This window comes from Bombina bombina, chromosome 1, assembly GCF_027579735.1.
Source record: "Bombina bombina isolate aBomBom1 chromosome 1, aBomBom1.pri, whole genome shotgun sequence".
Taxonomy (NCBI): Eukaryota; Metazoa; Chordata; class Amphibia; order Anura; family Bombinatoridae; genus Bombina; species Bombina bombina.
This window is the reverse complement of record NC_069499.1, coordinates 1148785783-1148812428: the sequence shown is the minus strand read 5'-3', so window position 1 is coordinate 1148812428 and position 26646 is coordinate 1148785783.

Here is a 26646-nt window from a genome sequence, read left to right as displayed (position 1 = left end):
AAGATAAAAAAAAATACTGTTCACTTGGCAACTCACTCCGCTATAAAAGTAATTTCATGGTCTGACCATACCTCAGTCATTTTGTAAATGAGGTAAGAGGATACCCCTAATACCTCAAATTGCAAGTGGAGCGGTATTTACCGCTCCCACTCAAGCATAAACACAGAGCTTGCGGTAGCAATTAGCACTCAGAAAATTAACCAGAGGTCATACTGCCCCCAAAATTCTTTACTGATCTTTATTAAAAAATAAAATATATATCAGCATTTTTATTTTTTAATAAAGTAACTGCATGAAGCAGTTATAAGGGCCTAAAATTGAAAATGAAAAAACATGGCACTGAAAAAGTGCCTTTACATAGTGGTCTATGGGTACTGTGTGTTCCCTGAAAATATATATGTATACGCTTATATACATATATATATATATATATATATATATATATATATTTATATTTATGTGTTAATATGTGTATATTATATATATATATATTTATATTGATGTGTTAATATGTGTATATTATATATATATATTTATATTTATGTGTTAATATGTGTATATTATAAATATATATTTAAACTTTGCTGTCCATCACTGTGCGACTTACCCCCTTCGCTGTGCTAGTGAGACACGACATGAGAACAAGGCTCCCATTGTGGAACCTATGGAAGCGCATACTCGTGAGCGCAATGCTTACCTGCAATGCGAACGCCAAGTTATGTTTGCATTGCTCTTCACTTGTAATACCAGAGCACATTTGCATTGCGCTGGTATTACTCAGTTGAACACAAATATCGTTTTTGCTGAAGCGATATTTTGCGCTCAACTTGTAATCTGGCCCTATGGAGTCTATTTATGAAGCAGCGCACGCTGCTTCCGACCCACTCTGCTTCAGGGCCACCTGAAGCGGAAGTTAAAAAGCCGCGGTCATAAGATCGCTGCTCCTTAACTCGTCCGCCACCTCTGAGGCAGCGGCCAACAATCAGCACGATCAGATATGATCAGGTTGATTGACACCCCCTGCTAGCGGCGGTTTTATTTTACAGGTAACTTTGTATTTATTTTAGCTAGGTAGTTAGTAAATAGTTAATAACTATTTACTAACTAGTCTACCTAGTTAAAATAAATACAAACTTACCTGTGAAATAAAAATAAAACCTAAGATAGATACAATGTAACTATTAATTATATTGTAGCTAGCTAAGGTTTTATTTCACAGGTAAGTATGTATTTAGTTTTAAATAGGAATTATTTAGTTATTAATAGTAAGTTTTATTTAGAATTATTTTAATTATATTAAAGTTAGGGGGTGTTAGGGTTACGTTAGGGTTAGACTTAGGGTTACATTAGGGGTTAATATATTTATTTAGTGTTAGTGCTGTGGGAGGCCAGAGGTTTAGGGGTTAATATCTTTAGTATAGTTGCGGCGGCATTGGGGGCGGCAGATTAGAGGTTAATAAATTTATGTAGGTGTTGGCGACATTGGGGGCAACAGATTAGGGGTTAATAAGTGTAGGTAGGTGGCGACGACATTGGGGGCGGCAGATTAGGGGTTAATAAGTGTAGGTAGGTGGTGGCGACATTGGGGGTGGAAGATTAGGGGTTAATAAGTGTAATGTAGGTGTCCGCGACATTGGGGCAGCAGATTAGGGGTTAATAAGTGTAGGTAGGTGGCGGCGACATTGAGGGCGGCAGATTAGGGGTTAATAAGTGTAATGTAGGTAGTGGCGACATTGGGGGCACCAGATTAGGGGTTAATAACTGTAATGTAGGTGGCGGCGATGTTGAGGGCACCAGATTACGGGTGTTTAGACTCAGGGTTTATGTTAGGGTGTTAGGTTTAAACATACATTTTTTTGCCCCCCCCACAGACATCAATGGGGCTGCGTTACGGAGCTTTACGCTCCACTATTGCAGGTGTTAGGCTTTTTTTTAGCCGGCTCTCCCCATTGATGTCTATGGGGAAATCGTGCACGAGCACGTCAAAACACTGCTTGTATTTGGGTGAAGCATGGAGCTCAACGCAACCATATTGCCTGCACAAGCCGAGTTTTTGCAAACCTGTAATAGCAGCGCTATGAAAGGTGAGCGGTTAAAATAACTTGCAAGTTATTAGCGAAAAAGAGAGAGTGTGGTTGCGCCTTTAAATGTTAGCCTAGACTTTAAAAAATAAAAGCCTAAAGCTGATAATACAAAATCCTATATACTTATGTATTCTAATCAGTGTTTAAAATAAAAACATATAAAACTTATTTCATAAAAACACAAAGACATATATCTTCAAAGCATAATATATTTTATTTTATAATTCATTTAATAATTTGTTTATAATATGACTGGCCAGTCAAAAAAAAATATATTAATCTACCTAAACTATGGCCTAGATTTAGAGTTGGGCGGTAGCCGTCAAAACCAGCGTTAGAGGGTCCTAACGCTGGTTTTTACTGCCCGCTGGTATTTGGAGTAAGTCAGGAAAGGGTCATACCGCAGATCCCCCTACGCCTTTTGCGTATCCTATCTTTTCAATGGGATCTTTCTAACGCCGGTATTTAGAGTCGTGGCTGAAGTGAGCGTTAGAAATCTAACGACAAGACTCCAGCCGCAGAAAAAAGTCAGTAGTTAAGAGCTTTCTGGGCTAACGCCGGTTTATAAAGCTCTTAACTACTGTGCTCTAAAGTACACTAACACCCATAAACTACCTATACACCCCTAAACCGAGGTCCCCCACATCGCCGCCACTCTATTAAAAAATTTTAACCCCTAATCTGCCACTCCGTACACCGCCGCCAGCTACGTTATCCCTATGTACCCCTAATCTGCTGCCCCTAACATCGCCGACCACTATGTTATATTTATTAACCCCTAATCTGCTGCCCCCGCTATCGCTGACACCTGCATATTATTATTAACCCCTAATCTGCCGCTCCGTACACCGACGCAACCTACATTATCCCTATGTACCCCTAATCTGCTGCCCCTAACATCGCCGACCACTATGTTATATTTATTAACCCCTAATCTGCCGCCCCCGCTATCGCTGACACCTGCATATTATTATTAACCCCTAATCTGCCGCTCCGTACACCGACGCAACCTACATTATCCCTATGTACCCCTAATCTGCTGCCCCTAACACCTCCGACCCCTATATTATATTTATTAACCCCTAATCTGCCGCCCCCAACGTCGCCTCCACCTACCTACAATTATTAACCGCTAATCTGCCAACCGGATCTCACCACTACTCTAATAATTGTATTAACCCCTAAAGCTAAGTCTAACCCTAACCCTAACACCCCCCTAAGTTAAATATAATTTAAATCTAACAAAATAAATTAACTCTTATTAAATAACTTATTACTATTTAAAGCTAAATACTTACCTGTAAAATAAACCCTAATATAGCTACAATATAAATTATAATTATATTGTAGCTATTTTAGGATTAATATTTATCTTACAGGCAACTTTGTAATTATATTAACCAGGTACAATAGCTATTAAATAGTTAATAACTATTTAATAGTTACCTAGTTAAAATAATTACAAAATTACCTGTAAAATAAATCCTAACCTAAGTTACAATTAAACCTAACACTACACTATCAATAAATTAATTAAATACAATACCTACAATTATCTAAAATTAAACCTAACACTACACTATCAATAAATTAATTAAATACAATACCTACAATTATCTACAATTAAACCTAACACTACACTATCAATAAATTAATTACATACAATACCTTCAAATAAATACAATTAAATAAACTAACTAAAGTACAAAATATAAAAAAGAAATAAGTTACAAAACATAAAAAAATATTTACAAACATTAGAAAAATATTACAACAATTTTAAATTAATTACTCCTACTCTAAGCCCCCTAATAAAATAACAAAGCCCCCAAAAATAAAAAAATGCCCTACCCTATTCTAAATTAAAAAAGTTCAAAGCTCTTTTACCTTACCAGCCCTGAAAAGGGCCCTTTGCGGGGCATGCCCCAAAGAATTCAGCTCTTTTGCCTGTAAAAAAACCACATACAATACCCCCCACATTACAACCCACCACCCACATACCCCTAATCTAACCCAAACCCCCCTTAAATAAACCTAACACTAAGCCCCTGAAGATCTTCCTACCTTATCTTCACCTCGCCGGGTATCACACCGATCTGTCCTGGCTCCGATGTCTTGATCCAAGCCCAAGCGGGGGGCTGAAGATGTCCATGATCCGGCTGAAGTCTTCATCTAAGCGGGAGCTGAAGAGGTCCATGATCTGACTGAAGTCTTCTATCAACGGCATCTTCAATCTTCTTTCTTCCGGATCCATGTTCATTCCGCCGACGCGGAACATCCATCTTCACCGACGACTTCCCGACGAATGACGGTTCCTTTAAGGGACGTCATCCAAGATGGCGTCCCTCGAATTCCGATTGGCTGATAGGATTCTATCAGCCAATCGGAATTAAGGTAGGGAAATTCTGATTGGCTGATGGAATCAGCCAATCAGAATCAAGTTCAATCCGATTGGCTGATCCGATCAGCCAATCAGATTGAGCTCGCATTCTATTGGCTGTTCCGATCAGCCAATAGAATGCAAGCTCAATCTGATTGGCTGATTGGATCAGCCAATCGGATTGAACTTGATTCTGATTGGCTGATTCCATCAGCCAATCAGAATTTTCCTACCTTAATTCCGATTGGCTGATAGAATCCTATCAGCCAATCGGAATTCGAGGGACACCATCTTGGATGACGTCCCTTAAAGGAACCGTCATTCGTCGGGAAGTCGTCGGTGAAGATGGATGTTCCGCATCGGCGGGATGAACATGGATCCGGAAGAAAGAAGATTGAAGATGCCGTTGATAGAAGACTTCAGTCGGATCATGGACCTCTTCAGCTCCCGCTTGGATGAAGACTTCAGCCAGATCATGGACATCTTCAGCCCCCCGCTTGGGCTTGGATCAAGACATCGGAGCCAGGACGGATCGGTGTGATACCCGGCGAGGTGAAGATAAGGTAGGAAGATCTTCAGGGGCTTAGTGTTAGGTTTATTTAAGGGGGGTTTGGGTTAGATTAGGGGTATGTGGGTGGTGGGTTGTAATGTTGGGGGGGGTATTGTATGTGTTTTTTTTACAGGCAAAAGAGCTGAATTCTTTGGGGCATGCCCTGCAAAGGGCCCTTTTCAGGGCTGGTAAGGTAAAAGAGGTTTGAACTTTTTTAATTTAGAATAGGGTAGGGCATTTTTTTATTTTGGGGGGCTTTGTTATTTTATTAGGGGGCTTAGAGTAGGTGTAATTAGTTTAAAATTGTTGTAATATTTTTCTAATGTTTGTAAATATTTTTTTAGTTTTTGTAACTTAGTTCTTTTTTATTTTTTGTACTTTAGTTAGTTTATTTAATTGTAGTTATTTGTAGGTATTGTATTTAATTAATTGATAGTGTAGTGTTAGGTTTAATTGTAACTTAGGTTAGGATTTATTTTACAGGTCATTTTGTAATTATTTTAACTAGGTAACTATTAAATAGTTATTAACTATTTAATAGCTATTGTACCTGGTTAAAATAAATACAAAGTTGCCTGTAAAATAAATATTAATCCTAAAATACCTACAATATAATTATAATTTATATTGTAGCTATATTAGGATTTATTTTACAGGTAAGTATTTAGCTTTAAATAGGAATAATTTATTTAATAAGAGTTAATTTATTTTGTTAGATTTAAATTATATTTAACTTAGGGGGGTGTTAGTGTTAGGGTTAGACTTAGCTCTAGGGGTTAATACATTTATTATAGTAGCGGTGAGCTCCGGTCGGCAGATTAGGGGTTAATTATTGTAGGTAGCTGGCGGCGACGTTGTGGGGGGCAGATTAAGGGTTAATAAATATAATATAGGGGTCGGCGGTGTTAGGGGCAGCAGATTAGGGGTACATAACTATAATGTATGTTGCGGCGGTGTACGGAGCGGCAGATTAGTGGTTAATAATAATAATATGCAGGTGTCAGCGATAGCGGGGCGGCAGATTAGGGGTTAATAAGTGTAAGGTTAGGGGTGTTTAGACACGGGGTTCATGTTAGGGTGTTAGGTGCAGACTTAGGAAGTGTTTCCCCATATGAAACAATGGGGCTGCGTTAGGAGCTGAACGCTGCTTTTTTGCAGGTGTTAGGTTTTTTTTCAGCTCAAACAGCCCCATTGTTTCCTATGGGGGAATCGTGCACGAGCACGTTTTTGAAGCTGGCCGCGTCCGTAAGCACCACTGGTATCGAGAGTTGCAGTGGCGGTAAATATGCTATACGCTCCCTTTTTGGAGCCTAACGCAGCCATTCTGTGAACTCTAAATACCAGCGGTATTTAAAAGGTGCGGGAGAAAAAAAGCCAGCGTAGCTAACGCACCCCTTTGGCCGCAGAACTCTAAATCTAGCCGTATATGTCTAAAAATGTATCTAAAATATGAATACAAAATATACCCCAATATATAAATAAATAACTTATATCAATATGATCCACCTGACTGTTTGCCTAGCAGAAAAGGTCAAAAGCAAAATTCCCTTCCTAATGAGTATATAAAGTGCACTTCCTTTTGAATATATAAAGTGCTTATCTCTTTTGATGTATAAAACTAAATGTTAGAAATGAAGACTTATTTTAGTATAGTATCGAGTCATAAAGTTGTCTATGCTGAGTGAATCTCCAAAAGATAAGCAAGCCTTAGTTATGTAAAAGTGCCAAAAACTGTTCTTAGTAGAAAATTGTTATTAGCGAGCCAGCCATAAAGCAAAACTCGTAATCTGGCTGTTTATTGTTATTATTATTTATTAATATTCATAATATACTCAATAATCCTTAGCACATTTGTGTCCTATTACCTTTGTCTATTTTGGAATTTTATAATGAACGTATTATTTTCTAACCATGATTTGTTCACACCATTATTTTCTTTCAGTGATTATTCATTGGGTTTCAACATTTAAACAGTAATCTTTCATCTCCTAAAGTTTTAACTTTGCTCGTTGCCACTATATGGCAAGCTTACATTACATAGTGTGCATTGTAACTCCTTATGGGTTAACTTCCCTTCAATATGATTGTATGGCAACATTTATTGAAAGTTAGTGGTCGTGCTCTTGTTTACCTTTATAAGCATAGAGCATCTCTCTTGCTCTTGTCTACTGTATTTTTTCCACTCCTGCCCTCCCGGTCTTAATTTGTTCTCTTCCGAGTAAAGTAGTTGTGGCGCTGAGTGACTTTTAGGTTCTAAGAGGTTGCCCTAGTTGCCTCTGGCCAATCTCCTCTGCAGTGCATGTTGCAAAACTTGCATCAATGGGGTTTCTTAAGGAATTGATTGTAGTAACCTCCTTACTGTGCAATGGTAGCAGACCCCTGTTGTTGGGCAGAGCCCAGAGGGATCACGGGTCTCGCCAATCGGAGGGGCTGTCCCACGTGATCCTAGGGCATCCTTTAAGAGCCTTAATTTGGGCCACTTACTTGTAGAGTGTGGAGTAAAGTAAGAAGCTGCCACCACTATCCCGTTTTTTCTTTAAGTTTATTATTTAAGTTTAAATAAACATTACCATAACTGGTATTCTTCCACAGATTGTGTTTATTGGTCTTTATTTAAGGGTATTGCTGACAAGTTAACCCCTTAGTGACCAGACCATTTTTGAATTTTCTTACCGTTTGGGACCAGGGCTATTTTTACATTTCTGCGGTGTTGGTGTTTAGCTGTAATTTTCCTCTTACTCATTTACTGTACCCACACATATTATATACTGTTTTTCTCGCCATTAAATGGACTTTCTAAAAATACCATTATTTTCATCAAATCTTATAACTTACTATAACATTTTTTATAAAATATGATGAAAAAATGGAAAAAAACACTCTTTTTCTAACTTTGACCCAAAAATCTGTTACACATCTACAACCACCAAAAAATAACCATGATAAATAGTTTCTAAATTTTGTCCTGAGTTTAGAAATACCCAATGTTTACATGTTCTTTGCTTTTTTTGCAAGTTATAGGGCAATAAATACAAGTAGGACTTTGCTATTTCCAAACCATTTAAAAAAATAAATAAAAATTAGCGATAGTTACATCTGTCAGGAATCCCTAAATATTCCTTGACATGTATATATTTTTTTTAGTAGACAACCCAAAGTATCAATCTAGGCCCATTTTGGTATATTTCATGTCACCATTTCACCGCTAAATGCAATCAAATAAAAAAAAATTGTTAACTTTTTCACTAACTTTAGGTTTCTCAATGAAATTATTTACAAACAGCTTGTACAATCATGGCACAAATGGTTGTAAATGCTTCTCTGGGATCCCCCTTGTTCAGAAATAGCAGACATTTATGGCTTTGGCATTACTTTTTGGTAATTAGAAGGCCGCTAAATGCCACTGCGCACCACACTTGTATTATGCCCAGCAGTGAAGGGGTTAATTAGGTAGCTTGTAGGGTTAATTTTAGATTTAGTGTAGTGTAGTAGACAACCCAAAGTATTGCTCTAGGCCCATTTTGGTATATTTAATGTCACCATTTACCATTTTTACCACCAAATGCGATCAAATAAAAAAAATTGTTAATTTTTTCATTCACTTTAGGTTTCTCACTGAAATTATTTACAAACAGCTTGTGCAATTATGGCACAAATGGTTGTAAATTCTTCTTTTGGGCCCCTTTGTTCAGAAATAGTAGACATATATGGCTTTGGCATTGCTTCTTGGTAATTAGAAGACCGCTAAATTCCGCTGCGTACCACACTTTTATTATGTCCAGCAGTTAAGGGGTTAATTAGGTAGCTTGTAGGGTTCATTTTAGCTGTAGTGTAGAGATCAGCCTCCCACCTGACATATCCCACCCCTGATCCCTCCTAGACCCCCCTCAAACAGCTCTCTTCCCTCCCCCACCTCACAATTGTCACCGCCATCTTAAGTGCTGACAGAAAGTCTGCCAGTACTAAAATAAAAGGCTTTTTTTTTAAATACATTTTTTTTGTATTTATTCTGCAGTGTTGGCTCCCCCCTTAGCCCCCAACCTCCCCGATCCCCCCCCCAAACATCTCTCTAACCCTCCCCCCTCTACGATCACTTCCAGAGCTTGAAACCCCAGAGGACATACCAGGCACGTCCTTGGTCATTAACTGACACTTTTTGGCACGTCCTTGGTCATTAAGGGGTTAAATGGGGTACCCCCTCCCTTCTTCCCTCTCTTTCTCATCCTGTTCATTCAAGGATGGGAGGGTGAAATGGGAGAAAATATTTAATTGCAAGAATGTCAGAATTGGTGGTTTAATCCCTTATGCATTTTTATTGCATTACATTTTCCTAAAAATCTATTTTTTTTCTAATCATTTTTTTTTTCAAACGGTCTGATAAGTTCTTTTTGCCATAATTCATATACTAACCCATATTTATAGCATTAAATAGCTGACTTTGGGCAATGATAACAAATTAGAGAAAAAACTTTGGGGCCAGTTCATGTCCCTATTCCAATGAGGAGCTTTAAAAAGTTTCCAGGCCATTCCATACCTGTCACTCCACCACCACCACCACCACCAGGAGTACTTCCAAGCTGACTAACCTCAGTGTCAAAATCTACAAATAGCAATAACCCCTTAACAACACTTTATGAGTGGGGTTGACCTGGAGAGGGAGAGACAATGGTCTTAAAGGGATATTCCAGCCAAAATGTGAATCCACATGGATGCATTTTAGGTTTGAATAGAAGAATTTTTGTAATATTCATGTATTAGCAAACATGCTTCTAATAAAAGCTATAGTAGTTTCAAATTTGTATTTAAGTATGCACCGTGTACCAGCATTTTAAACACAGCACTTGCTCAGAGAGCCTAAAGTGCTTGTACCATCTGGTAATGACTCAATTTGTTAATTGCTGACATGATACAAGCCCTACTGGCGCTCTGAGCAGCTGCAGTATTTACAATGCTGGTGCACTGAGAATATCTAGCTATGCTTCACATGCATGTGCACAGAAAAATTTTCACACTAAAACAGTGATAACTTTTACTAGAAACATTTTTGCCATTACATGTATATTGCAAATGTGTTTATATTCAAATATGTAATTCATCTATGTGCTTTTTAATTTTGACCGGAATGTCACTTTAATTTAGCTATTGAATCCAGACTGGCAGAGGATCAAGGTAAGCCTTTTAGAATTCATAAAGCCCCATAAAATACTTTGCCAGAGGATTATGCTTAAACGTTTGAAGGGTGGGGGGGCGTGTCTCTGGGCAGCACCATGATCGGTCGCAATATTGGCTGCTCTAGATAGATCACTGATAATCTGCCTAATATCGGTGCACAGAAAGATCAACTAAGCCACAACATTAAATATTTGAAATCAGCAAATCAAACTGAATCTAATAATATGCTCACTGTCGAAAATCTACTATTGTAAGCCGATCTGGAGCGTTGAGGCCTAGGGCAGGCTCTTTAGAGCGAGGCTTTCAACACCCCCCCCCCCCCCCCGGTATCCTGTAAGCCTGGTACACAGTGCTCAGACACTGAAATCCTACTAAACCTCCGAATATTATTCTGGGAATACAGTCTCAGGTCATCAGAATGGAGAGAGAATCTGCTTTGTTGCTGGAAGGGATCTATGCTATTCTGTCAGAGCATTTCGTGCAATTCGAGAGGCAAATGGTGGCGGCCTGGAAATATGAAACCGGAGAATTAATTGTATTGGAACCTAAGCTAGCGGATGGGGACCAGACACAGGATCGCTTACCCACAGAACAGTTAGAGGCATTCCTGTGGCCTGCAACCCAGCATGGTAAGAACTCCTTTGAAGAATTCCAGCCGCCAAATACGGATACGACTTCGGTGGGGACCCCCCCCGCAGGGCTCCATTATGAACTGGCCTACGGAGGATGCTGCCCCGACTCCTGCAGAGCAGACATCAAGGGGAGGCCCAGCAAGACAGAGCTCTATACTCACCGCAACCCCCTATAGAAGCACACAGCTGCACTCCGTTGTCACCCCTGCTCAAGGTAATAGTCATCCCAATTGTGAGAACGGAACAGGGGGAAAAAACGGCACCATGCTGATCGAAATGGTGCAAGTGTTAAACCAGAGAAAAACTTTCACTGAGACACTCGGCAGGGACTTGCTGATACTGGAAGTGGGCTTGGTGGCGGGAGAGGGAGAAAGACTCTGCCGAAATGACCCTAGCCTTGTCATTATCTACCTGCATATGCAAGCGGCATGGATCACAACTAAGGGCAGTGAGCTGATGAATCACATAAGGGGATATATGCTAACCCTTCCGGCCTCCAAATTGGGTATCAGATGAACTCTTTCAGACTTGCTTTCTGGTCTATGAATATTTGCTTACTTGCCCATTTTCCCCCACATATTTACTGTTGAACCGTATAATCCACATTGTTGTTATAGTTGTAGTTTTTCCTATCATCAACCTCAATACGCTTGGGATATGACATACTGAGTTTGCTTAAAATGTTTAACCTAATATTGAGACCTGTTTTCCTTAATCTCCTGTTATTATAGTCAGGCTTACAGAAATGTGTTTTTCCTCACAGGAAACTAATAGATTTGATTCATATAGAGTAAACGGCCTGAAAGCTCCCTGTTACCCTACCCTAAACAGAACTGTTTGGATGCCACTAGAACTATCAAATTAAGGGGTCTAATTACTCTATATTTGTTTTGAGTGGAACCTTTCCATCCTTTACTGCGGACCTTACATTCAGGGCCATATGTACTGTATTAGCTGTATTAACTGTTGACTCATATACTTTAAACGGTGGTTTGGGCTAGGGATCACATCAGTTCATGTACAAATGGGGCACGCTTAGAATAGGCAAAAGTTTGCTTTTCCGTTGTACTACTGATGGCATGAAGTCCTTATATTTTTACTAATAGCACAATGTCTTTAGATCCGTTTTTATTCCCCCATTCAGCTGGGAATACATAGTGTAGGTCCATACCTCTGACTATTGCATCTGCATAACATATTTATCCATAGATGTCAGACCATCTGAAAAGCTCTCCCTCCCTACCCTTTCAACAGAGTACTCTGCAAACTATTTTGTGCTTATTCAATTTTACATTACAAGCTACTTGCCTACAATTGGGGTTCAAAAGTGTCCCATTTGGTCATTTTATTTCTTCCCCCTTAATTTCCCTACCCTCTTCTTAATACTTTCCAGGCGGTACAAGAGAGATCTCTATGTTTCATCGAGGGGAATCATGGTCCCTGATCTTTGTATTAAGACTATTTAAGAGATCCTAAAGCGGCCACATATTTATTTATATGTCTGTATGCTTCTTGACAGTTCAGACCCTTAAAGTTACCATATGTTAAGTAAAGTTTCCCACGCGTCTGTTCTTTAAATGTTAATTTCATAACCAGGATCCAAAAGTGGCCCTGAACTGCCATTTCCCCTACATTCCCCGCCCCAATTCTATCTGGTTGTCAGCGACCCAAAAGTGGCCGCTCACATTCATTAAGGGGTAATTGTTTATCACCAAGTTATTAAACTAAAAAATGAGGACTTTCAATGTATACCTAACTTTTGTTATATAACATCAAAGTCTAAGGTTGATTTTTCTGTATAATCATTATGTCATGCATGTTTAATGTCTTGCATTTTGTTTACTTGCATCTGCATGATGCGTGTTAATGTAATTTTTATTCCTCAATAAAAAACTTATTTAAAAAAAAAAAAAGTTTGAAGGATGTGGTGACTGGTGAAATGGAAGCTGTATTGACTTGACTATTGATTTTGCGCCTTCATATTCCAACCTAGCTTTGGCCTCGAGGTAGCTGTTTTCAGAGAGTAAGACCTTCAGATTTTAAATATTTTTATGGTCAGTATAAAGACAACCTAAAGAAGTAGGAAATAGCTTCTGTAATTCATTAAATTTGAATGATTGGGTTTTAAAGCTCACCTTTTTAATCTCAACTGAATTTAATTCAAAATGGAGATAAAGACAGGGGATCTGTTGTTTGTAAGTATCAAAGAAAAACATCAGGAAACACATTCTAAATCGCAAACTCAAGAACTCCTAAACACATTTAGGATTCCACACACAGGGTAGAATGTGTAAGACAATTGGAAGCTGTGGCATTGGTTTCTATAGGAATAAAAGACGCAAGCTTACACTGCCTTCTCTCAGCCTCTGGACATCTCAGTTATCTTGCAATTGAATAAGACATTTCTCTAATGTTAAACTGTTATGAGACTCCATTCAGATGTTTTAAAGCATCATGTGTAGGATGATTATTGGATACAGAAAGGTTCCTGTGATATACCTTTAAATCTACACATCACAAGCACTTCCTTCCTATTTAAGGAAGCACTCTAGCCTCATTCTGGGCCTGAAAATTGAAGTTGTTACTTCACAGTTCACTTTGTCTCCTGTGAATTAACTTTGTTCTTAGACTTTACTAGGTCTTTCAGGTCCTAATGCTCATTTCTTATTATATGCGCTGCATATTCTGTTGCTGCCTAAACTCTCTACCGGATCTTGCCTTCCGGATTACTACGCCTACCGGAACTTCTTACCTCAGACGCCGAAGTCGCGGTCACACTGAGCGGTCACCGGAGCTCAATCTGCCTGCTTGTCAGCTCCTCAAAGCTCTCCCATACCCACGCTGTCTCAACCTCCCTGGTGATTTCTTCTTGCTTATTTATAAGAAAAGAGCAACAAAACCTTTATTTTTATCATATATTATTATTCACCATTAAAAGTGACTGTGAATATCACAGAATTTTCAGGCCTATAAACTATAAGGTCATACCTCTAATAATAAAAATGGATCCCAGTGAAATAAAGAATGAAATCACTAATATCAATCAAAAATTGGAATACTTAGCCAGGGCTTTAACTGAGTTACAAACTGAAAACAAGGCACTTAAAACACTAGTAAAAGAATGTTTACCTGTGAAAAGTTTAGAAACACCTGAACCACACATTAATTACCCACAAACCTTCACTGGTAAACGAAGTGAATATAGAGACTTCAAAAACTACTTTTCTCACTTAGGCCTAAGACTTATCATTCTGAAAGAATCAAAGTGTGCACCACTATCTCTTTCCTCCAGGGGGAGCCCCGCTCATGGGCTAATAGATTTTTTGAGAGTAACCATCCAATACTTGATTCTTTGGAAGAATTTTTTCTAGCTATGACATCCTTATATGAGGACTCTCACACTCAGATGACTGCAGAAACAAAACTAAGATCTCTGAAACAAGGAAAAAGGAACGTAGAAGAATACATCACTGAGTTCCAAATGTGGATTGATGATTCTAAGTGGAATGAAATAAGCTTAAAGAACCAATTCAGATTGGGACTTTCTGAAGCTTTAAAAGATGAGTTGTCCCGCTTGGAGATGCCTGAATCTTTAAACGGTCTCATAAAATTGAGTACAACTCTGGATCGTAGACTGCGCGAAAGGAAGGCTGAAAGGGCTTCTTATGAAAGAACACTCCGTCTCAAATTGCCCAAATCTTCTAAGGCAAAAAAAGGGTAAGATGCATATAAAGCATAATATTTTACTCCTTGCTCAAAACCCTCAACTGACTGTTGATCTTTCTTTACAGTGGGATCGGAAAAACGTACGATCTAAAGCGTTGATCGATTCTGGGGCATCCGGAAATTATATTGATATTTCTTTTGTTAAATTAAATAAAATCCCTATTGTTTGCAAGGCACAACCAGTATCTGTGAAACTCATTGACGGCACACACATACAACATGGTCCCATTACACATCAAACAATACCACTTTTAGTGACTACTGATAAAGGTCATACTGAATATCTGTCTTTTGACTTAATTACTATCCATATGCATACTCTTATTCTAGGGTTTTCTTGGCTACACAAACATAATCCCAGCATTGACTGGTCAAGTACACAGGTAACTTTGGAATCACCATTCTGTTTAAATACCTGTTATCCATTTCAGCTAATCTCTACCATAGAAAAAGCACTACCAGAAATTTATCAGGATCTGGCAGAGGTGTTTGACTTAAAAGAAGCAGAAAATCTCCCTCCTCATAGGGAGTTTGACTGCCCTATTGATATAATACCAGGGTCTCAAATACCTCACGGTAAAATATACCCATTATCACAAGAAGAGTTAATCTACTTACGCTCTTATCTCGACGACAACCTCCGAAAGGGTTTGTTTTTTTTTTGAATCAAAGATTTTTATTGAGGTAATACAAGACAAATAAAGAACATAGACATAATATACATTTTGCTTCTCTTTGGTAAATTTTGCATACAAGACATTATTTATCCATTGAGCAATGAAACCTTTTCATATAAGAGATTAAAGAAAACTTAATTCGGATATCGCATATGTATCTCATCATAAGAATATAATGAAAATAAAGGACGTTGTATGCGAGTACAAAATCAAATACACATAATCAAGCATCACCTCTTTTTTCCTTTTGTTTCCTATATAAACGCATAATAAAGTGATAAAATTTAAACAACCAGAAAAATGTATACTTCTTATAGAATGGTATATTAATTATAAAATAGGTGTATTTGTTCTCTAAAAATTTACAAACTATGGTGAGTCATAACAAGTTACTCCTACTAAATGCACGTAATTGGAGGGCAAATTGCCTCATTTTCTGTGTAGACAACAGGATAAGAGCAACTTATAACAGTACAATATCAATAGCGGATAAATACCGCTTGTTTGTCCACCTAAATCAAGGGTGGACGGGAGCTATATGAGAGGGTGGGGGGCGGAGCCATGAGTTATATTGGAGCTAACAAGTTTCCCAGGCCGTTATCGTTGTAGCTGTACTCTATGAGTGTACTTAAGTAAATATCTGACAAAAGTCCCTGGTCTTTTGCGTAAAGGATGATTAAGATTACATTCTGGATCAGTTGATTTCTAGGAGGGGTGTTATGATGTATGCACTATGAGATATGATATATGTGACATAAGACATGGAATAAGATGAGATATAGGGGGCTTCCTGGGGGCCAAAGAATCTCTTAGTTTAGAGAGGGAGCTATGGAAAGATGGGTATTTGATAATTAAAGGGGGATAGAGTAGGGAATAGGCCATAGGAATTATGACAGTATAAGTTATCATTGGGCATCTATATCGTGCAGAAATTAAAAACATATCAGTAACTTTATTAATAATAGGTTGGGTGTAGGGGGGAAGAAAAGTCCCCTATAGTGTAGAGGATTATAACCAACTAAACCCTCAATTATTAAGTTTCAAGCTTATGGGTCTTAATATGTCGCTCTCTTTTGGGCCTAGAGGTCACTTGGCTGTATAAGGTCCCTCACAGTAGTGTAGGTGTTCTCTTCCCTAATAAGATGATTATGTATAGTTATAGCAGATGTGTTCTGGGGCTAAGAAGTGCTGAGATGTAGATTGGGGTAGTCTCAGTACAGGTCTCGAGCAGAAAAGAGAGAAACTTAGGTTATGTAACACTCTAAATCAAAACAAAATTCAACCATAAACACATATACAAATTCCAGGAATCAGTACATTCCAACATAATAAAAAGCTCTAAAGGCAACAGTCTTGGAGTTGACCAAACTATCCTGTACTGTATAACCTGGAAAACTCTTACTAACACACTCCTCACATTTCCAGTTTATGTCTTCGGTCTGAGATAGAGTTAACATGAATTAGCAAAGTATACACCTCTAGCCTAAAAATGTTAGGCCGCATATAATTATGTGAAACTTTAGGAGTATGCAGGTGATGGCTTATAATTCTCTAGATGTATTGGGAATAAGGCAGGGAGGTATGGTTCAAGATATAATTATATGTGGTAGAATAGAAACTGATGTACATAGTATAGCCTTTGATAGAAATAGTCTAATAAGGGTATAACAAGCATAGCGTAGTATGGAATATGAGAAGGTAACCCTATGATAGAATGAAACTCTGGACTGACATATAAAAACGCTTCTGCTTATAGCTATGGAAATAGTCTTACAGTAATAGGAGCTTGTAACAGGAGTCACTAAAGTAAAGTAGTTCCTCTAAGATCCCCAATTAAGGTGAATTATGTTCCAAAAAGGCTAGTCTTGTGGATGTACAATAATCTTTCTCAAAGCTCTTAAAAAGAAAAAAAAATGAACCTTAAACTTTTGTAGTAATCTTGCAACAGAGGAGCATAGAGACATAGACTTTTAAAATGTAAAAATGGCAGGATATGTAAGGGAATACACTCTTATGGGAATATCCAGCAAATATAGTAAAGAAATGATCATAATAAAACACATCTTGTACTTTCACAAGTAAGAGAAGACAAACGGTGAGAGACATAAATTAAGCTAGTGTAGAGCAAGGCTAATCTCGGGTATTACAACTCTCATAGCTAGTATACTGGAGTACTCTAAAATTAAATAACTGTTGATACACAGAGTGTCCCAAATTAAGAGGGTTTTGTAGCAGGAGTCACCAAAGGGAAATAGTTCCTCTAATATCCAAAATTGAGGTGAATTATGTGCAAAGTATTAATTTTCTTTGAGGGCATTCTAAGTCCAGATAAAAGTAACCGGAGAAGCGAAATCAAAAAAAGCTAACCAAAGTGTCAGCATAACGGAGTATCACACAAACATCCATGTGGCCAGGAAGACAGGGGTTAAAGTCCAGCCGTGAGAAGTCTCAATGAAAATGATCCCCAGGATGACCCCTCAGCAGCTGAGCAGCATGTCACCTTAGCCCACACCCGTAGCAACAAATAACATTAAGTCCGGTAAACAATACCTTCCTCTCAAGCTGGTCTCGCCCAGCTGAACGAAGAACCCATATAGCCAGCCGCACAAACCTCCTTTGTGATGCAAACTTGGGAAGCCGTGGTCACCTTCTAGCAGGTAGGATGCAGTGCTCAGATCAGCTACACGATTGAGACCGTGTGATTTTACTCCTCCTGGGACCTCCGCGAGCACAGTCAATTCTTCCAGATCCGGTGTATTATAAAAAAGAGCCGACATTCTCATGCCGTCTTGCGATCTTTCACCACTTGACCCAAAGCAAGGTTTGCTCACTTCTGCCCAGGTATCAACTGCTTCTAGGGATGTAGAGTCATCCAGAATATGCAGGGGATTCAAGCGCATTGCAGTAATGTCTCCTGATGTGCCGCCGCCATCTTGCGCACCATATAGGGTGTGAATCTGTTCGAGGAGCTGTGCAAATGACAGGCTAATCTCAGAGAAGTGCTCCTCCAGTATCCCACAAACGGTAGCCTCAAATTTGTTCAATGCTGTCTCCGGATCCATTTGGTATATATTAGGGGGAGAGTACTCCGTAGGTATTTGGAGAGATCTCATCTATACAATCCAGACGGTTGCTGAAGGCCTCAGAACGCAATGTCTCTGAGATAGCTCAAAGCCCACAGATCCCACGTCTACCCACCAAAGGGCTGATATATGTAGTTGCCTTTGCTTCTAGAGTATTTTAAAAGTTTATGCTGTTACATAAATTGGATATTTGCCTCTTTTTAAGTTATGTCAGAGGAGCTCCAGACACACACGTCTGCTCTCTTTGCTACCAGGCTCCGCCCCCACCCCGAAAGGGTTTTATATCACATTCAACATCACCAGCAGCAGCCGGAATGTTTCTAGTACATAATAAAGACGGTACTATAAGACATATCATTGATTATAGAGCATTAAATGAAATAACTATTAAAAACATATACCCTCTACCACTTATACCTGAATTACTAGAACGATTGAATGAAGCAACTATCTATTCCAAACTTGACCTCAAGGGGGCTTATAACCTCATACGTATGAAATAAGGTCACAAATGGAAAACCGCCTTTAGAACCCGCTACGGGCTTTTCCAATATAATGTGATGCCGTTTGGTCTGAGCAATGCTCCCGCAACCTTTCAGCATTTCATTAATGAAATATTCCATGATCTCATGGACATTTGTGTTATCATATACTTAGATGACATCTTGATATACTCCAAATCTCCCTCTGAACACGAAAAGCACGTAAGATGGGTACTTACTCGTCTTAAGGAACGCAAAATTAGAAAAATGCGTGTTCCATGTTTCTAAGATAAAATTCTTAGGTTATATACTCACTCCTAATAAAATAGAAATGGATCCTGAAAAGATATCTGCTATTATTGATTGGCCTATTCCCACCACAGTAAAATCACTACAACGCTTCATTGGTTTCGCCAATTTTTACCGGAAGTTTATTAAAAATTTCTATTCAATAGTCAGACCACTAACCCAATTAACCAGTGTTAATCAAAAATTCAAGTGGTCTGACAAAGCACAAGAAACCTTTTATACTCTAAAAGAACTATTCACTACTGCTCCAATACTTTCGCTCCCCAATTTTGAAGCTCAATTCCAACTCGAAGTGGATGCCTCTAACACAGGCATAGGAGCAGTACTTTCTCAAAAACAAGGTGATGATGGTGAAATTCACCCAATCGCTTTTTTCTCCAGAACATTAACTAGTGCTGAAGGTAACTATAGTGTGGGTGATAAGGAACTTTTCGCTATAAAGAGTGCTCTAGAACAACGGAGACACCTCTTAGAAGGATCAAAACTCCCCTTCATAATATTTACTGACTATAAGAATCTTGAATACTTGAAGAAGAACAAAACTTTGACAGCCAGACAAGCAAGATGGTCATTATTCTTAGATCACTTTAACTTTATCATCACCTTCAAACCAGGAAGTCAAAATACGAAAGCTGATGCTTTATCTAGAATATCAGAAACTTTACCCCATGATCCACCGAATTATACTATCTCACCTGAAAAGTTCATTGGTGTCCTAACACCTATAGAACAAGAAATACATAATGCCTTAAAAGAAGATACAATACCTCACCAGTATTGCTCCAAAGACCCTCAATCCGGCCTATACTATCATAACAATCAATTATATGTACCCGAGAGTATCAGATCATCAGTCCTCTTACACACCCATGATGATATCATTTCTGGACATCCGGGAATCCAAAAAACCATTGACCTCACCAGACGTAATTTCTGGTGGCCTGGCATGAATAAATACATCTATGAATATGTATCCAGGTGCGAGAATTGTGCTCGAAACAAATTAGTTCACAAAAGACCAATTGGTTTACTCACACCTCTGCCTATCCCGGATAAACCATGGAGTACCATAGCAATGGATTTCATTGTTGAATTACCTCCTTCACAACAAAATAACACGATCATGGTAATAGTGGATCATTTAACCAGACTAGCTCATTTCATCCCTCTCAAGGGATTACCTACAGCTATAACAACTGCTAGAGTTTTTCTCGACCAAGTAGTTAGATTACATGGACTACCGACTAACATAGTTACCGACAGGGGAACCCAGTTTACATCCTCTTTCTGGAGATCTCTATGTAAACTGTTAAAAATTGACCATCGTTATACGACTGCTTTCCATCCCCAGACAAATGGACTAACAGAGAGACTCAATCAGACCATAGAACAATTCTTACGTTGTTATATATCACATCTTCAAGATGATCTAACTCATAGACAAGGCCCTGATTACAAGATTGGGGACTTAGTACTCCTTTCAACTAGGAATCTCAAACTTCATGTTCCAGGCAAAAAACTTGCCAATCAGTTTTTGGGTCCTTTCCCAATCGAACAAGTGATCAATTCCAATGTGGTAAAACTTAAATTGCCTACAGATAATAAGATTCATCCATCTTTTCATATCTCTTTGTTGAAACCATATCCTGTCAAAGTTCACACTTCTGACTCTCCCCCACCTCCTGTTATGGTGGATAATCAAGAGGAATTTGAGGTAGAATCCATACTTGACTCTAGGATACACAGACATAAATTGGAATTTCTCATTAAATGGAAAGGTTATGGCCCAGAAGATAACTCCTGGCTCATTCATTCTGCAGTTCATTCACCCCAGTTGGTCAGGGCTTTCCATAGGAAATACCCCCTCAAACCACATTTGGAATCCCCAGGGGTGATTCCCTGAGGGGGGGGGGGGGGACATGTGATATACCTTTAAATCTACACATCACAAGCACTTCCTTCCTATTTAAGGAAGCACTCTAGCCTCATTCTGGGCCTGAAAATTGAAGTTGTTACTTCACAGTTCACTTTGTCTCCTGTGAATTAACTTTGTTCTTAGACTTTACTAGGTCTTTCAGGTCCTTATGCTCATTTCTTATTATATGCGCTGCATATTCTGTTGCTGCCTAAACTCTCTACCGGATCTTGCCTTCCGGATTACTACGCCTACCGGAACTTCTTACCTCAGACGCCGAAGTCGCGCTCACACTGAGCGGTCACCGGAGCTCAATCTGCCTGCTTGTCAGCTCCTCAAAGCTCTCCCATACCCACGCTGTCTCAACCTCCCTGGTTACAAGCTAAGTACCGCTCTCCACGCACAAATACTTACCTCAATATTTCTGCAACAATCCTCCATACGTATGCTTTTGTGTATATTAACTTGTCATCTGGAAAAGTACTTCTGTAACGTATTTGGGATAAATGAGAGTGTGTCTGGACTGTATATATTTTATTGATTGCTTGTGTGAGTGTGTGAAAACCTTGCTTAAACATAAAAGCAACAACTTAACCTTGGATATTACTGAACTACCATATGAGTGATTTAACCCATTAATTACTCTCATTTTCTCTGTGGTTTTCCTTGTTATAACATTCTTATATCAGTGCCTTTCCACATTTTCTTATGTGTTATTGCAAAATATAGTTACATATATATTAAATCAATTACTAAACTAAAGCCTCACCTTATATAACAAGTTGAATAAGTGATTTCTTCTTGCTTATTATAAGAAAAGAGCAACAAAACCTTTATTTTTATCATATATTATTATTCACCATTAAAAGTGATTGTGAATATCACAGTTCCTCAGCAAGTATATGAAAAATGTTCAAGTTATTATTTCTAGTTTTTACCTGTGAAAGCAAAACTTAACTAGAAGACAATAGTGGGTACTTTAATTATTTTTTATTTAATTATGCATTATCTATACCTGTTCCTGCAGGAAGTCTGCTGACAGACACTTCGGATAAATAATTTGTAAGTATTTCCTCCAACACATTAAATATGACTTTAATATTAATATTGGAACCAGCAATGATCTTTTTTACCATCACTTACCTACCAATACCATCAAGATTAGATTCCCTCTATGTGGAATCTACTGTGTGTCTCTTTGGCCTGCTGCATGTTGGCTTGTTCCTGTGTTTCCACACCTGCTGTGCGTGGGACTGTTCCTGTGATCCAGCTTTTGGGATTCAAAGCGCAAGTGTTCCTGTATGCATTGTAATCTCAGCAAGCTGGGTTGCTGAGATTACCCAGTATGTGCCTGATAGCACTGTATGAGTGCTTCAAGAGAATGTGAGTACCCTGTTGTGGATACAGATTACTACCTGTATTGATTCTACTGGTAGTACACACAAGCGCCTCTCTTTTTCTCCCTTCTTCCTATTTAGATGTCACTCTGTTATTGATGTGAGGAGAGAGCAGCTTCATTGACTTTCACTTCTGGATTTTTTATCTCTGTATACCTTGGTTTTGGAAATCCACATTGGGACTTTATCACTTTGAGAGAGACTTTCTGGTTCTATTTTATATTTTATTATTTTTTAAGTTTCTTATGTTTCTTATGATTATTTCACATATGTGATGTGAATTGATTTGTTTTTTTCTAGTACTAACACACTTGAATAGAAACTGACTATTTGATTTCCCCCACTTATATATCCACATTTTATTATTATTATTTTATATTCACATGTGTTTGTATACATATATACATATACATAAGTGTGTGTATATACACGTACACTTGTGTGTGTACATATGTGAGAGTATCTAAATCTTTGATACCCCTTATTGATATTGCTTGTTTTGCATTCCATTAGTGCGCCCCCTATTGGGATCTCTACTATTGAGATTCTTGCTGTAAACATATTAAATATGACTTTAATAGGAGCACATCTAACATTTTGGACATTTTAGTTGTAGTCCTTTAAAACATATTAGCTGGGTTTCCTTTTGCTGTCATGACACATAATTTTAAATTTGTCACTTGTTATAAAATAGGAGCCAGTTTCAATAAAGTGCTCTCTCTTGTTTTCAGTAGTTCTTAGACCTAAAATAAGACATGGGTACCAGGGGTAAATGAGGCAATTAGAAAGGAATCAAAAGTTAAAAAGGGAGCTAGGCAGATGCAGTAGAATCCTATCCTCTCCAAAACACAGCTGTGTCCCTGATCACTCAGCGAGCTGCCTGTGTATCACTGCCTCATAAATATTCCTTAAGGAATGAAATGCCCTATCCTCTTGTGGTTGCTTCAAACATCAGTAGAACAGTCTTCAAATCTTAATAAATAACATCAATAAAATACAAACAGCCAGAGAGTGGGAGAAAACCCAAAAATCACATTTATTGAGGAACATAGCAACAGCGCTTTAACAATCAAGCCAAATTGAACCAGGTGGTGGCAATCTAACTAGCAGTAATGATAACCCCTGCTAGGAAGATTGCCTGGGCCTTGAATGACAACAAGCGGAGCTCAGCTGTACGCAGATGGACTTAGGGAGTTCCCAGCAACTCTAACGGGGAAGGGATCTCCAAGCACGCACCTGGCGAGTTCACCCTGCCCCCGACGGCTGTCACTCTACCTCCTGAGGGAAGACCGGGGCACAGACCAACCGCCCAACTGAGTTGCGAAGTTGGAAACTCCAAACCAGTAGGTCCAGGCGTGACTAGACGCACAGCATGCCACGTTCTGGGGAGTAAATTCTACCGTCCTTGGACTAACAGAAATCGGTCACATAACCCTCATCCAGCCTCAGACCCAGTTGCACACCCTAATGATGAACAACCTAAAAACTGCCAACTTTCCATCTGTGAAGAAGGGATGGAAAGAGGGTCTGGGGCCTGCAACCTGACTACATATAAGGTAAGCCTAACCCCATCCCCAACAATGCAACATAGTTGCCACTATACAGCCTACACACTCCTCAGGGCCATAATCCTTATATTTGTTTCAGTCTATTTGCCCAACACTGCCTTTTTATCAGCTTGCTTGTTTGGTGGCTTCTTAGTCTGCTAATGTCCTGACCTCTACATTGCCGCTCAGAAGAAATCTGTGTTTCTCAGCCTCTGCATCAAGCCTGTGTTACCTGGCCTCTCTGCAGCAAGCCTGTGTTTCCTGGCCTCTCTGCAGAAAGCCTAGGTTTCCTAATCTCTCTGCAGCAAACCGTTGTTTTCTGGCCCTTTTGCAAGAAGAAGTGAACCTGCCTAGCCTATGTGTCCTAGGTTTTCCATGGCAAACCTGTGTTTCTTGGCCTCTATGCAGTAAGTGTGTGCTTCCTAGCCTCTCTGCAGTAAGTGTGTGCTTCCTAGCCTCTCTGCAGTAAGTGTGTGCTTCCTGGCCTCTCTGCAGATAGCTTTTGTTTCCAGCTCTCTGTAGCAAACCTTTGTTTTTTTCACCTCTCTGCAGCAGACCTGTGTATCTTGGTCTATCTGCAGCAAACATGCATATCTTGGTCTCTTTCCAATGAGCCTGTCCTCTGACCTTTCTCCCATAAGCCTGCTGTAAGCTCTGTATTTTCCTTTTCCTTGGCAGCCTGCCAACTGACCTTTCATCTAGTGGTTATTCCTGCAGTATCTTCTGAACTTTTCCTTTGTTGGTCAACATATTTTCAGCTAAACCTCAACATTACTCCTGGCCATTATCCTGTATCACTAATATTTAAATGATTTTGTTCTTTTTGAGTTTCGATTCTAGGTTATTTTCTATCATTGCAGATGCTGATATTCTTTATCACTTAGCAGAAGCTCTTGTTAGTGGCCTTCAATTCTTACCAAATATGACATTTACTATTGCTCGCTGACTGCATTCTGGTGAAGGTTGTTGCCTAAAAATAAGAGTTTATGTATACTGTTACACGCTTAACATATTAATGTATGAATTTCTTTCTATAATCCTCCCTGAATACCAGACTGAGGCCTAGATTACAAGTGGAGCATTATTTAACTGCACTAGAAGTAAGTTTTTTGCGCGTCGGGTTGCGAGGGTAAAGTAAACTGTTTTAGATTGCGTGCTAACCAAGGAGTGCAAAAGCCGAACTTACAATACGGCCTCTGCGTTCACGTATTCCCCCGTAGAAGTCAAACAAGCATAAAATATATATACAGGTAGCCCTCAGTTTATGCCGGGGTTAGGTTCCAGGAGGAATGGTTGTAAATAGAAACTGTTGTAAATTGAAACCCAGTTTATAAAGTAAGTCAATGGGAAGTGAGGGAGTTAGGTTCCAGGCCCCTCTCAAAATTGTCATAAGTAACACCTAATACATTATGTTTAAAGCTTTGAAATGAAGACTTTAAATGCTAAACAGCATTATAAACCTAATAATATAGATTGTATCATCATCAAACTAAGTTTAATGAGCAAAAACATTTGCTAAACATCACCTAATAAAATAATTACACAACATACTGCATCATCATCAAACTAAGTTTTATGAACAAAAACGTTTTTTTTACTTGCATTTTTCTGCAATCAGTTATCTGCATTGTTAGCATGTTAGATAATATTGGGTCTGCACCTATTTTATGCATTTCAATCTGCAGTGATTAATAGGCAGTTAGGCACCCTCATCTCAAGCAGCTGGACAGGAAGATAATAGGGAAGTGCCTGCTAAATTTTGCTTGATAGATCTGGTCTGATCTGTGTACACGGATCAATTTAAGGCTGTTAAGTTGAATAACTTTGCTGCAAAACAAGCGGACAGCTCCACCTACTGGCTATTTTAATTAGTGCATTGCTTTCCAAAAGCTTTTCAATAGCAGTCACATGACTGGAAAAAAAGGTTGTTATTCTGAAACGGCTCAAATTGAACCGGCGTAAACCGAGGGCCACCTGTGTATATATATATATATATAAATATATATATATATATATATATATATATATATATATATATATAAAAGAGAGATAGATAATTGGAATCCAGCACCATAGATTTAAATGGTAATTTTCAGCCTGTGTGCCCGTCACTGTGGAGTATTAGCTACACTCCAAAGAATACAGTCCATATGTACAATGTGTGCCAGCACCACAGTACAATCTTGCTTCTTAAAGGTGAAAAATTATTTTTATTAGGGTATAACAACCCTAATAAAAATAATTTTTCACCTTTAAGAAGCAAGATTGTACTGTGGTGCTGGCACACATTGTACATATGGACTATATATATATATATATATATATATATATATATATATATATAAATAAAGAACAGGCAATGGGAAGGCACTCACCGTTATAAATTGAATACTTTATTCACTAGTTAATGTTTTCAGGGTCTCCCCCGTCCTCAGACCAACAGAACCAACACAAAACTCACCTATTTATAAGGAAACCCATCACTGTGTCATCATAATCAGCTGTGCCTCTGCATGTCTGCCAAGCGCAACTGCGCATGCGCAAAAACGCTACGGAACACAGCTAAGGTCAAGAATAGCCACAAGTCAACCATCACCATAGAAACATAACAACACCACCGTGACTACCTTTAACAAGTCAAAAACAACCATGATCACCAATGAAACACATCAAACCTTGTTAACAACAATAT